The 11744-nt window shown below is 40.4% G+C and overlaps 1 non-coding gene across 1 annotated transcript; it reads left to right on the plus strand.

Annotated features, from left to right (window-relative positions):
• The first annotated feature begins 10443 nt into the window (after positions 1–10443).
• LOC127088789 (small nucleolar RNA R71) lies at positions 10444–10550 on the plus strand. Its single transcript, XR_007790606.1, has one exon. It is a non-coding gene; the product is annotated as a small nucleolar RNA R71 (small nucleolar RNA).
• The last annotated feature ends 1194 nt before the right edge of the window (positions 10551–11744 follow it).

The following is an 11744-nucleotide window of genomic DNA, read 5'->3' on the forward strand; positions in this document are numbered from 1 at the left end:
AGTTAGACATGGTAAAGTAAAAGTGCATTAATTTAAATAAAAGTAGTGCGAGTGCGGAAAGTAAATAAAAGTAGTGCGAGTGCGGAAAGTAAATAAAAGTAGTGCGACTGCGGGAAATAAATAATTTAAAGCGAGTGCGAGGAAATAAATAATTTAAAGCGAGTGCGAGGAAATAAATAAAAGTAAAGCGAGTGCGAGGAAATAAATAAAAGTAAAGCGAGTGCGAGGAAATAAATAAAAGTAAAGCGAGTGCGAGGAAATAAATAAAAGTAAAGCGAGTGCGAGGAAATAAATAAGATAAAGACAAGTAATAAAAACCTGCTCCAATCGGAGGGTTGAGTAAATTGCAAAGCGGAAATGAAAATGGCGGCAGGATTAACTTCCTTCCAAAGTGCTCCAAACTCGATTACAGACTCGATTACAGACTCGATTACACATTTGTGGTAACACTCCAATGCGAAGCGATTACCACTTTAAAATACTGAATATATGCCTAAGTGAAACAAAGTTGCTCTGAGTTTGCCTCTGCTCTAAGTTTGGATGATTGAAAAAGTGATTTCGAGTTTCTATTTATAAGCAAGTAAAAAGATGGAAATGACAAGGATGCCCTTCAACTTGAAAATGGAAGGGAAAACTTTTCCTCTTGTGGCGCCCGCCACAAGGCCATGGCGCCCGCCACAAGGCCAATCTAAGGCGCCTTAGTGGAAGTAGTGAGGAACGTGGCAATTGAGGGAGGTTGAGCTTGGACACGTCATGGAAGGGTCTATGGCACCAGCCATGGTGGAAGCCACAAGTACAAAATGCTGAATTTTAGGGTTTTTAGCTCTTTTTCGCTCCTTTTCTCGATCGGGGCTCCGATTAAAGTAAAAACCTGAAAACAAAGAAAAACATAGTAATAACACAACAAAATAACAATAAAACAACTAGAATGCATGTGAAATTGGAGTCGAAAATACGGTAAATTTCAGTGTTATCAAACTCTCCCACACTTAAACCTTTGCTTGTCCTCAAGCAAAACAATAAAAAAACTCATAAAAGAAAAACTGGTGTAAACGAGTGCTTCAGGTAAAAATTCTAAGTTCAAGTCGGGATGCAGTGATAGGTACTAACTGAGTGAACTAAGGGTATCATGATGACACTAATCCGCAAATACGGGTATAAACTTCATTCCTATATTAACCAACCCATATTATCCCACAATACCTAGGCCTGCCTCTTCATCTCTTTTTGTGTCCTTTTCATTTAGTCGCAATCACATTAAGATCGTTATCCGTACATGCTTCATAGTAGAGTGGCCTGTTAGTGATTATGATCTTAGCATGGGGTTTCTGGCACATAAATATGTGTAAACCCTTTTATTGGACCCAACTGTAGTTGTGGGGGATCGGATCGTAATCCGCCCTACCGAGTTCAGTGCCAGATACCTCTGAACCAACTAACAGTGGGTAAGTTTTCCTTTTCCTTTTTTCTTTTTCTTTTTCTTTTTGCAGCAAATTTTTACAATTCTTTGGTTTAAATGACTTTGTGAGGGTCACCTAAACCGGAGTTGCCTTTTTTTTGCTTTTTTTTTTTTTTGCTGGATCATTCACTTATTTGCATCGGTCCCCTACGTAGAGGATGCGTAGGCCGGAGCTGACTGCTGAGATAAACTACTGAGGACTTATACAGAAATGATGATTAAGGCCATGGTATATGGGGTTTCGGGAGTGGTTCCTATATTTACGAAGTCTATGGTGCTAAAATAATACTGATGTTTCACAAAGTTCTCCCAAGTCACCGCATCCTTACTCAAAACATGTCTTTAAAACCTGAAACTTTCGGAATAACACTGTTTTCTTTTGCAAAAAAAATTCGGTGGGGCTAAAGGTATGGGGAGATTAGATTGTACTAAAGATATACTATATTTGGTGACTCGTCAGACTCATGCATTATACTAAAAAGCAAAATTAACAACTAAAAGGAAAATAAACAAGCTATCTAAAAACAACAAAGAAAAGCGATAAAGGAAAGACGAGAAAAACAATAAACAAAAGACGATAGAGTCTCCTCCCACACTTAAGTCGAACATTGTCCCCAATGTTTTGAAATAAGATAAGGGAAGAGTTACCTGACAACCTATTGCTGACCACTGGTGCCTTCGCCATCCTGAGGTGGACGACGGGATCGGGTACGACGACGATGTCTCTGATCCATCCTCGCCTGCAGGGCATCCTGAGCGGTCCTCACCTCCCGAAGGTTACCCATAATAGAACCTTGAGTGGCTTCAATGAGTGTCATGTGTCTCTGGTGGTAGTGTTGCTGACGGGCTTGTGTATCTGTGATCGTTTGCAGGGACTGTAGAACAGTGTCATAGGACTTGTCTGTCCTCCGCTGCGATTCTTGCATGAAGCTCATGTTATTCGCCAGTTGTTGTTGGATGGTAGAGAGTAGGTCGTCACGCCTTTGCTCTCTAGCCATGTGGTCACGCCACATCTCCTTTGTAATATAGAAGCCCTGAGTGGTACCTGCAGAAGAAGAAAATGGTGCGGTGTGTGGTGGTGAAGGATGATGGGGGGACACATGGGGTACGGGAGATCTTTCTCTCCGATCATATTCATCATCAGTGTCATGTCCCGCCTTATCAGGAATGTTAGGAGGAAGAGGACCTACAACAGGTGGAGCATCTAAAGCGTAGGTCCAATTCCATTCATCTCGTACATCTGTACGTCTAGTGCAAGGTAAAACAACAGATGGGATGGCTACACCATGAACCATAAGCATATAGCCTCCTTTTCTCCTCAAACGACACAATTTCATGTCTCTTAGAAATTTTAGGTTAATTGTGCGAGGAGGTAAGGGGTCTAGGGTAGCCATCTCATTGTTCAGGTTAAGCGCCCGAGCAATAGACGTAATTAATCCACCAAAAGAAATCGGTCCTGCTTTATTCAAAGTTAAGGTCATATGAGCAAGCATGAACGGGACCGAATTAATTCGTCTATTTGTGAGGCTTCCTTCCAAAAATAGAAGCTCTCTAGCATTAACCTTAATTGGATTCTCCCGGCCAAAAATAGTACATGCCAACAGATATCTAAAAACTCTGATGGTCGGGTTATGGATAGTCGAGGCAAGAACTCCCTCAAAAGAATTTATGGAAGTGCTTGACAGTCTCTGCCAGAAGGAGAACACCTCAACTGACCAATCTGAATCCAAAGGTGCCTCACAAATAGCACCGTCCCCGTGAGGGATTCCTAACAAGCTGGCTAGTTCGTCGGTACTGAATTCATATTCAACAGCAAACATTCTAAATCTGACAGTACCAATTGTGCTAGCAGTGTTAGGATTGACAATATAGATTAAGGAACTCAAATATTCAATTGTCAATCGCTCATAGGTAGGTTCTTTGTTGGAAAAGAAATTATGCAAACCTAAGTTATCTAATAAATGAAATATGCTATGATAGATACCTAAAGTGTAGAGACAGTTTTCGTCAACATACCTTGTCGGGAGGATCTCCCGATTTTGCAACCGTTCGATGATTTTTCTTTGTCTATCCCCCGGTTTCCCTCCTCGAAGAATGAATCCATTAAACTCCATTTGTGTAGCTCTTGAAAAGTGACGAAGAAGATGAAGTGGAATGTGAAAAGGTTGGATTTTTACGAAATCCGACGGATGAAAATGAAAATGGAAACCGGAAAAATGATTTGTACGGTGTGGTGATTAGAAAGGTATGAGCTTTTTGTGGGTTCAAGGACGTTTTTGCAAGGTGGAAAAATGGGTTTGGAAGGTTGTAAGGTGTGAAAATGGTGAAGAAAGGGGTTCTGCCCCGACCTTTTACAGACGCTGTGGCGGGCGCCACAGGGTCCATGGCGGGCGCCACAAGGCAAAATCTGGTTGGGCCGGATTTTGGTCCTTTGGCTTGGGCTTCTCTTGTCTTTTGGCTTTGAGGGGTCCGGATAGCATTTGTCTTGTGATTTCCTAGTATCATTGGCTTGCATGATTTTATAAAAGTAAAAATAAAAATAAAAATAAAACATAATTTAAATATTAGACTAATAAATAAATAAACAATTAAAATAAAAAAAATGCAAATAAAACAAACATAAGACATATATAGATAAAAGTAGAAATATCAATGTATAGACATAGTGTATATAGTATTCCAAATGCGATAATATAAAATGAGTCATGTAAATACGAGAATTATAAAAAAGGAGATAAAATAAGATGAAATGGTGAGATCATATAGTAGGGATGTCGTCTTCCTGAGTGGATCCACGGAGCATGGCTACCTCCTGCCTGAGCTCTGCGATCTCCTGATATAAATAGTCGGCTTCGGTAGCGTGGGTGAGATCAGACACTCCCATCTGTAAAGTGAGGTCAGCCATCTCCTGTCTAAACTCTGCAATTTCTCTACGACACTCAGCAATCTGGGTGCGGATGTCGGGGGTCTGCAATGAAAGATTATTAGAGAAAACAGTGATCCTGGGAGATGGTGGTGTAGGCGTGTACTCAGCAATGGGTGGTGATCTCGGCTCCTCAACGGTCTCTCCCTGGCCCTCTAGAGCATAACTCCAATTCGCTGGATCATGCACACTGGTCATCATAGGATCTGGCAGTGTGAAATAATGGATAGCCTCGCTGTCGACCAGCAATCGGAACTGACATGGGTGGAAAGAAGCTCTCCTCATCAACCCTCTAGTCAAACAGAAGTCGATGTCCATGGTAGTGTACCCACAGTAGATCCGGAGATGTGACAGCTTGCGAGACAGACCTAAAGCGACAGCAATCTGCGTGATGATCCCGCCCACATGGATGACTCCTTCGGTAGATCTGGAGATACCGCTGAGACTATATAACAAAAAGTTCCCACATGCTACTAGGCGAGACTGGGATGCACAAAATAGTAGTAAGATCTCCTCTTCACTCAGTAATGTCTCTGCATCCGGTCTTCCCAGGAAGGAATGTGCCAATATCATCTGAAAGTATCTAAAGGCGGGGTTATGTATAACATGAGACAGCTGCGTAGACGGATCTTGGCTCCGCCACCTGATATATCACTCCAAAACTTCTCCACCTCCTTACCCAGAAAATATCCCATAGGTGTCTCCGGGATAGCATCAGGAGTGGTCTGGAAGCCCAATAGGTCGCCGAACTCCTTCTGGCTGAAAGAGTACTCAACTCCAAAGAGCCTGAAAGCAGCATACCCATCTGGTCCAGAGTATGGGTCATAGTCGAATGAACTCAAGAACTCCAATGTCAGGTTCCTGTAAGTGTTACTCAAGTCATCAGTAAACTCGTCCCAGTGAAGCTGGTGGCTAAGGAATCGGATACTCGGCTCAATGCCCAGTGCCTCCATACAGTGTTGATCAGGATAACGTGTGGGTGCCATAGGGCACTGATACAGAGCGATGTAGCGCTCTCTCTGAGCATTATCTCTATAGGCCACGTGCATATCATCGAAATCCTGCATCCTGTAAAAGTTAAGAAAGTGATCCTGAAAATGCAAAACCATTCAAATTTTTAGTCTCGATGCAAAATATGATAAAATAAAATAAAAATAAAAGTAAATAAATGCAAAAAAGTAAAATGAAAGAAAAACCATGGGTTGCCTCCCACACAGCGCTTGTTTAACGTCATTAGCTTGACGATTAGAATTTATACACCTGTAGTAGTAGGGATTGGTGGATCAATCAGGGTGTGGCTTGAGTAGTATGCTGGAATGTCTCCTCCTTCGTAGAGCTTCAGTCTTTGTCCATTTACAATGAATGGGCTACAGGTTTCGTTCTTGATTTCTACGGCTCCGGATCTCAGAATCTTGGATACTTCAAAAGGACCAGTCCATCTTGAACGTAGCTTTTCAGGGAAGAGTCGTAACCTAGAGTTGAAAAGGAGAACAAGATCATCTATATTGAAGTTTTTCTTTACTATTATTTTGTCGTGATAGGCTTTTGTCCTCTCTTTATATATTTTAGCATTCTCGTAGGCAGATTGCCTAAGTTCTTCTAGTTTATGAATGTCAAGGGTACGCTTTTCTCCAGCGACTAGGTAGTCTAAATTCAAAGTTTTAATGGCCCAATAGGCCTTATGCTCTAATTCGAAAGGTAAGTGACAGGATTTTCCATAGACTAGTTGGTAAGGAGTAGTTCCTATAGGGGTTTTGAAAGCGGTTCTATAGGCCCATAATGCTTCTTGAAGCTTCTGAGACCAGTCTCTCCTAGAAATAGAAACAGTTTTCTCTAGGATTTATTTTATCTCCCTATTGGACACTTCTACTTGGCCACTAGTTTGTGGATGGTATGGTGTTGTTACTCTATGCCTAACTCCATATTTTCTTAAAAGTTTGTCAAATATTCTCGATATAAAGTGTGATCCTCCATCGCTTATGACTAAACGTGGTGTTCCAAATCTAGGGAATATATAGTTTTTAAATAGTTTGATTACTACCCTAGTGTCGTTTGTGGGTGCAGCTATAGCTTTAACCCACTTAGACACATAGTCTACAGCTACTAAGGTATACCTGTTTCCTAACGATGGTGGGAAAGGTCCCATGAAATCTATACCCCATACGTCGAAGAGTTCTACTTCCTGAATGTTTCTTAGAGGCATTTCATCACGCCTTGAAATGTTCCCAGTGCGTTGGCATCTATCACATTTGACAATGCAAGCATAGACATCACGCCACATGGTAGGCCAGAATAGGCCAGCTTGAAGAATCTTGGCGTATGTCTTAGAGGTGCTCGCATGTCCACCATAAGGTGCGGAATGACAATGCTTGATAATATTATTTACCTCTTCTTCTGGAACGCAACGGCAAAAAATGCCATCTTTACCCCTTTTGAAGAGGAGCGGTTCGTCCCAATAGAAGTTTCTCACATCGTGGAAGAATTTCTTCTTGCGGTGGTTGTCAAGATCAGGGGGTACTATATCAGCAGCCAGGTAATTAATGAAGTCTGTATACCAGGGTACGTTACTTATTGCTAAGAAATTTTGGGGATGCTCATGAGGGCTTAGGTTATCATCTTCAAGGGTTTCTACTCTAGCTATTAGTCTATCATAGGTGAAATCATCATTTATGGGTACTAGTTCAGGTTTTAGATGTTCTAGCCTAGAAAGGTGATCGGCTACTACATTTTCAGTGCCTTTTTTTTATCTCTTATGTCTAAATCAAAATCTTGTAGTAATAGAATCCATCGGAGTAACCTGGGCTTGACATCTTTTTTACTTAATAGGTAACGAATGGCAGCATGATCGGTGTAAACTATAATTTTTGCTCCTACTAGATAAGATCTAAATTTGTCTATAGCGAAAACTACAGCGAGTAATTCTTTTTCAGTTATTGCGTAGTTAAGTTGGGCAGCATCTAGGGTTCTACTGGCATAATAAATGGCATGTAATTTTTTATCTTTCCTTTGTCCTAGAACTGCTCCAACTGCATAATCACTAGCATCGCACATTATCTCAAAAGGTTCTGACCAATCTGGTGGTTTCATAATAGGTGATGAGATTAATGCTTGCTTTAAAAGATTAAATGCGTCATTACATTTTTCATCAAAAATGAATTCAGCATCTTTCATTAAAAGTCCAGTTAAAGGTTTGGTTATTTTGGAGAAGTCCTTAATAAAACGCCGGTAGAATCCAGCGTGTCCAAGAAAGCTTCGGACTTCTCTGATGGTTTTTGGTGGTTTTAGGTTTTCTATAACTTCTATTTTAGCTTTATCTACCTCTATACCTTTTTCAGAAACTATATGTCCTAAAACTATTCCTTCGGTTACCATGAAATGACATTTTTCCCAGTTTAGCACGAGGTTCACCTCCACGCATCTCTCCAGGATTTTCTCAAGGTTGGCAAGACAATTGTGGAAATCAAATCCGCAAACCGAGAAATCATCCATAAACACTTCCATGATACCATCTAGGTAATCTGCAAGGATTGACATCATGCAGCATTAGAAAGTAGCTGGGGCATTACAGAGGCCGAATGGCATTCGTCTATAGGCAAAAGTTCCATAAGGGCATGTAAAGGTAGTTTTTTCTTGATCTTCAGGGTGGATAGGTATTTGGAAGAATCCTGAGTATCCTTCTAGATAGCAGAAGTAAGAGTGTCTGGCTAGACGTTCCAACATCTGGTCTATAAATGGTAAAGGGAAATGATCCTTTCTGGTTGCTTTATTTAATTTTCTATAATCTATACACATCCGCCATCCTCCTTCTAATTGTTTTACTACATGTTCGCCTTTGTCGTTTTGCACGACTGTGATGCCTCCCTTTTTAGGTACTACATGCACAGGGCTCACCCACTTACTATCCGAGATCTGATAGATTATACCTGCCTCAAGTAACTTAAGAACTTCCTTTTTAAGAACATCACTCATTATAGGGTTTATTCTTCTCTGATGTTCCCTGGAGGGTTTTGAATCTTCTTCGAGAGAAATTCGATGCATGGATATGGATAGGCTTATACCTTTCAGGTCAGAGATATTATATCCTAAGGCTGAGGGATATCTTTGTAAAACGTCTAAAAGTTGGTTCGTTTCCTCTTGGCTCAAGGTAGCACTGATTATAACTGGACGATTCATCTTTTCATCGAGGAACTCATATCTCAGGTTCTTAGGCAGTTCCTTAAGTTCTAAGGTTGGTTTCTTAGGGCATGGCATAGGATATGGGGTAAGGGATAAACATTCGTAAAGGTCATCATCGATGTAGGGTTTCTTAAAGTCATCATCTTCCCTTATGAGAGTTGATGGTAACTTAATTGTTTTTATAATTTCTTCTTGTTCTAATTCTCTAACACATTCATCAATGATATCTAAGGCATAACACGCGACTCCCATCACAGGTGCCATAAGAAATTTCGAAAGTATAAATTCTATTTTCTCGTCACCTACCTCAAATGTCAACTTTCCTTTCTTGACGTCTATTATGGCTCCTGCAGTCGATAAGAATGGTCTACCTAGAAGGATTGGTATATCATTGTCCTCTTTGATGTACATGACAACAAAATCAGTAGGGATAAATAACTGACCTATCCTAACAGGAACATCTTCTAAAATGCCTATCGGATATTTAACAGATCTATCGCCTAACTGAAGTGACATCTTAGTGGGCTATAATTCTCCTAAGTTTAACCTCTCACAAACTGCTAAAGGCATTAGGCTCACACTAGCTCCTAAGTCTAGAAAAGCTTTTTCGATGGCATGATTACCCAAAAGGCAAGGAATGGAGAAATTTCCAGGATCTTTATCTTTCTTTGCTAATTTGTCCTCGGAAATAGCATTACATTCCAAAGGCTTCGGATCGTCAAGTCTACGTTTGTTGGTAAGGATGTCTTTGAGAAACTTTGCATAAGAAGGTATTTGGGTGATGGCTTCTGTGAAAGGGATTTCTACATGAAGTTTTTCTATAACTTTAATAAATTTTTGATATTGTTTATTGATATGGGTTTGTTTGAGTCTTTGCGGATATGGTATAGGTGGTTTATATGGCGGGGGTGGTACATAAGTTTTATCTTTAGGTTCTTCTCCTTTTTCTCGACCTTCCTGGTTTTCAGGTTCCTCTGGTCCCTTTACTTCGTCCGTGGGTTTGGTACATTCCTTAGAAGTTTCGGGTTCACTCAATCTAGGGTTTGGTGGCTCATCATAAGCGTTCCCACTTTGTAGGGTAATGGCATTGGCTTGTCCTCTCGGATTTTGTTGAGGTTGTCCAGGGAATTATCCTCCAGGTGAAGTCTGAGGGGCTTGGTTTAAAGCTACCTGAGAGATCTGGGTTTCAAGCATCTTAGTATGAGTAACTATTTGGTCAACCTTGGTTCCTAACTGAGTAATCAACTCGTTAACATGAATGTTCTGGTTCATGAACTCCTTGTTTTGTTGGGTTTGAGGGGTGATAAAATTTTCCATAATTTTCTCAAGGCTCGGCTTTGGTGGCACAAGTTGCATAGGTTGATTTGATCTAGGGGCTTGATAACTTGGTCTCGGAGGTGCATTATTTTGGATTGGGTTATTGTTTTTATAGGAGAAGTTCGAGTGATTCCTCCATCCAGGGTTATAGGTATTCGAGTATGGGTTCCCTTGGGTGTAGTTCACTTGCTCAGAGTGGGTTTCGTTTAATAGACTGCATTCTGCAGATTGGTGTCCTTTGGTTCCACATATCTCATAATCCGACGAAACTGCGGCTACAGTATTCGGGTTTATGCACATATGCTCGACTTTAAGGGCTAATGCGTCCATTTTCGCTTGCATCATGTCCATAGAGCTTAGTTCATGCACTCCTCCTTGGGCTTCCTTCTTCTCAACTGTCGCTCTTTCGACTCCCCATGATTGATGTTTTTGAGTCATATCTTCGATGAGGGCACTAGCTTCAGGATAAGGTTTGTTCATCAGAGCACCGTCTGCGGCAGCGTCGATGGTCATCTTCGTGTTATAGTGAAGTCCATTATAGAAGGTTTGAATGATTAACCAATTTTCTAAACCATGATGTGGGCATGCTCGTAACAACTCTTTATATCTCTCCCAAGCTTCGAACAGCGATTCTCCTTGGTTTTGGGTAAATCTAGTTATATGGTTTCGAAGAACGGCGGTCTTACTTGGGGGAAAATATCTAGCAAGAAATACTCTTCTAAGGTTATCCCAAGTCGTAATGGAATTGGGTGGAAGGAAATCTAACCATGATAGGGCTTTATCTCTGAGGGAAAAAGGGAATAATCTTAAACGTATTGCCTCAGGAGAAGCTCCATTGGTTTTAAAAGTGTCTGCTAATTGAAGAAATATTTTTAAATGTTGGTTTGGGTTCTCAGTAGCGAGACCTGCAAATTGTCTCTGTTGCACTAGTTGCAACAAGGATGGTTTAAGTTCAAAATTATTAGCTGAGATGGTTGGGTTTACTATACTAGAACTAGGTTCTTCATTTGATGGTTGAGCGAAATCTTTAAGAGGTCTTTGGTTTTGATCTTCGACCATAGCCCTCTTAATTCTATGAAAGAATAAACGTGTGCGAGCGTAACGTTCAGGTTCCGCCAGAGGGTATACTAAGCTTAAACTCCCGGTGCTGTGAGTTCTTCGCATTGATCGGCGGGAAATAGCCTAAGTCTAAACGATATAACAACAGGAAAATGAAATTTGACGAAATTGGTCCCCGGCAACGGCGCCAAAAACTTGATGCGGTGCTTCTCGCAAGTATACGAACGCGTCAGAGTAATATAAAAGATTGTCGAATCCACAGAGACCAAGTGTCAATCTATCGTTATCTATTGTTATGGTGTTTATCAAAGGCAATCAAAATAGGTGTTTTAGAGTGTGCAATGAAAAGTAAAGTATTGAATAAAGTTTAATTAATAAAGACAGGGTTGAATGTAATTCACATAATCAATTAATGATCCAAGTACTTACTGATAGAACTACTTATGGACAATGTTTCCTACTTTAAAAAGAACTAATTTAACGGGAACTGTCGCTTTCGCGTATTCAGAACCGAGTTGTACTCCCTAATCAAACCCTCTTATTGTCACTTATAAAAAGGCGCGCATTGCATTAGAGTAGTAAACCTATTTTTAAGAAATATAGTATCTTGACTAAGTTGAAAAGTATTATAACCTGGATTTCTTAACCAAAAGAGGTTCTTACGAACCAGACTCTAAACTTATAAACGCGTCCGAAAATAGTTTTAAAATCTCTTTTCTTCTTAAGTTAAAATCTCCTAATGAACTAAACAAAGCGCTTTCGCTGTTTTTGAAATAGTTAAAAACAATTAAGTTTAGATAGACGTTGGAC

This window comes from Lathyrus oleraceus, chromosome 5 (genome assembly GCF_024323335.1).
Source record: "Lathyrus oleraceus cultivar Zhongwan6 chromosome 5, CAAS_Psat_ZW6_1.0, whole genome shotgun sequence".
Taxonomy (NCBI): domain Eukaryota; kingdom Viridiplantae; phylum Streptophyta; class Magnoliopsida; order Fabales; family Fabaceae; genus Lathyrus; species Lathyrus oleraceus.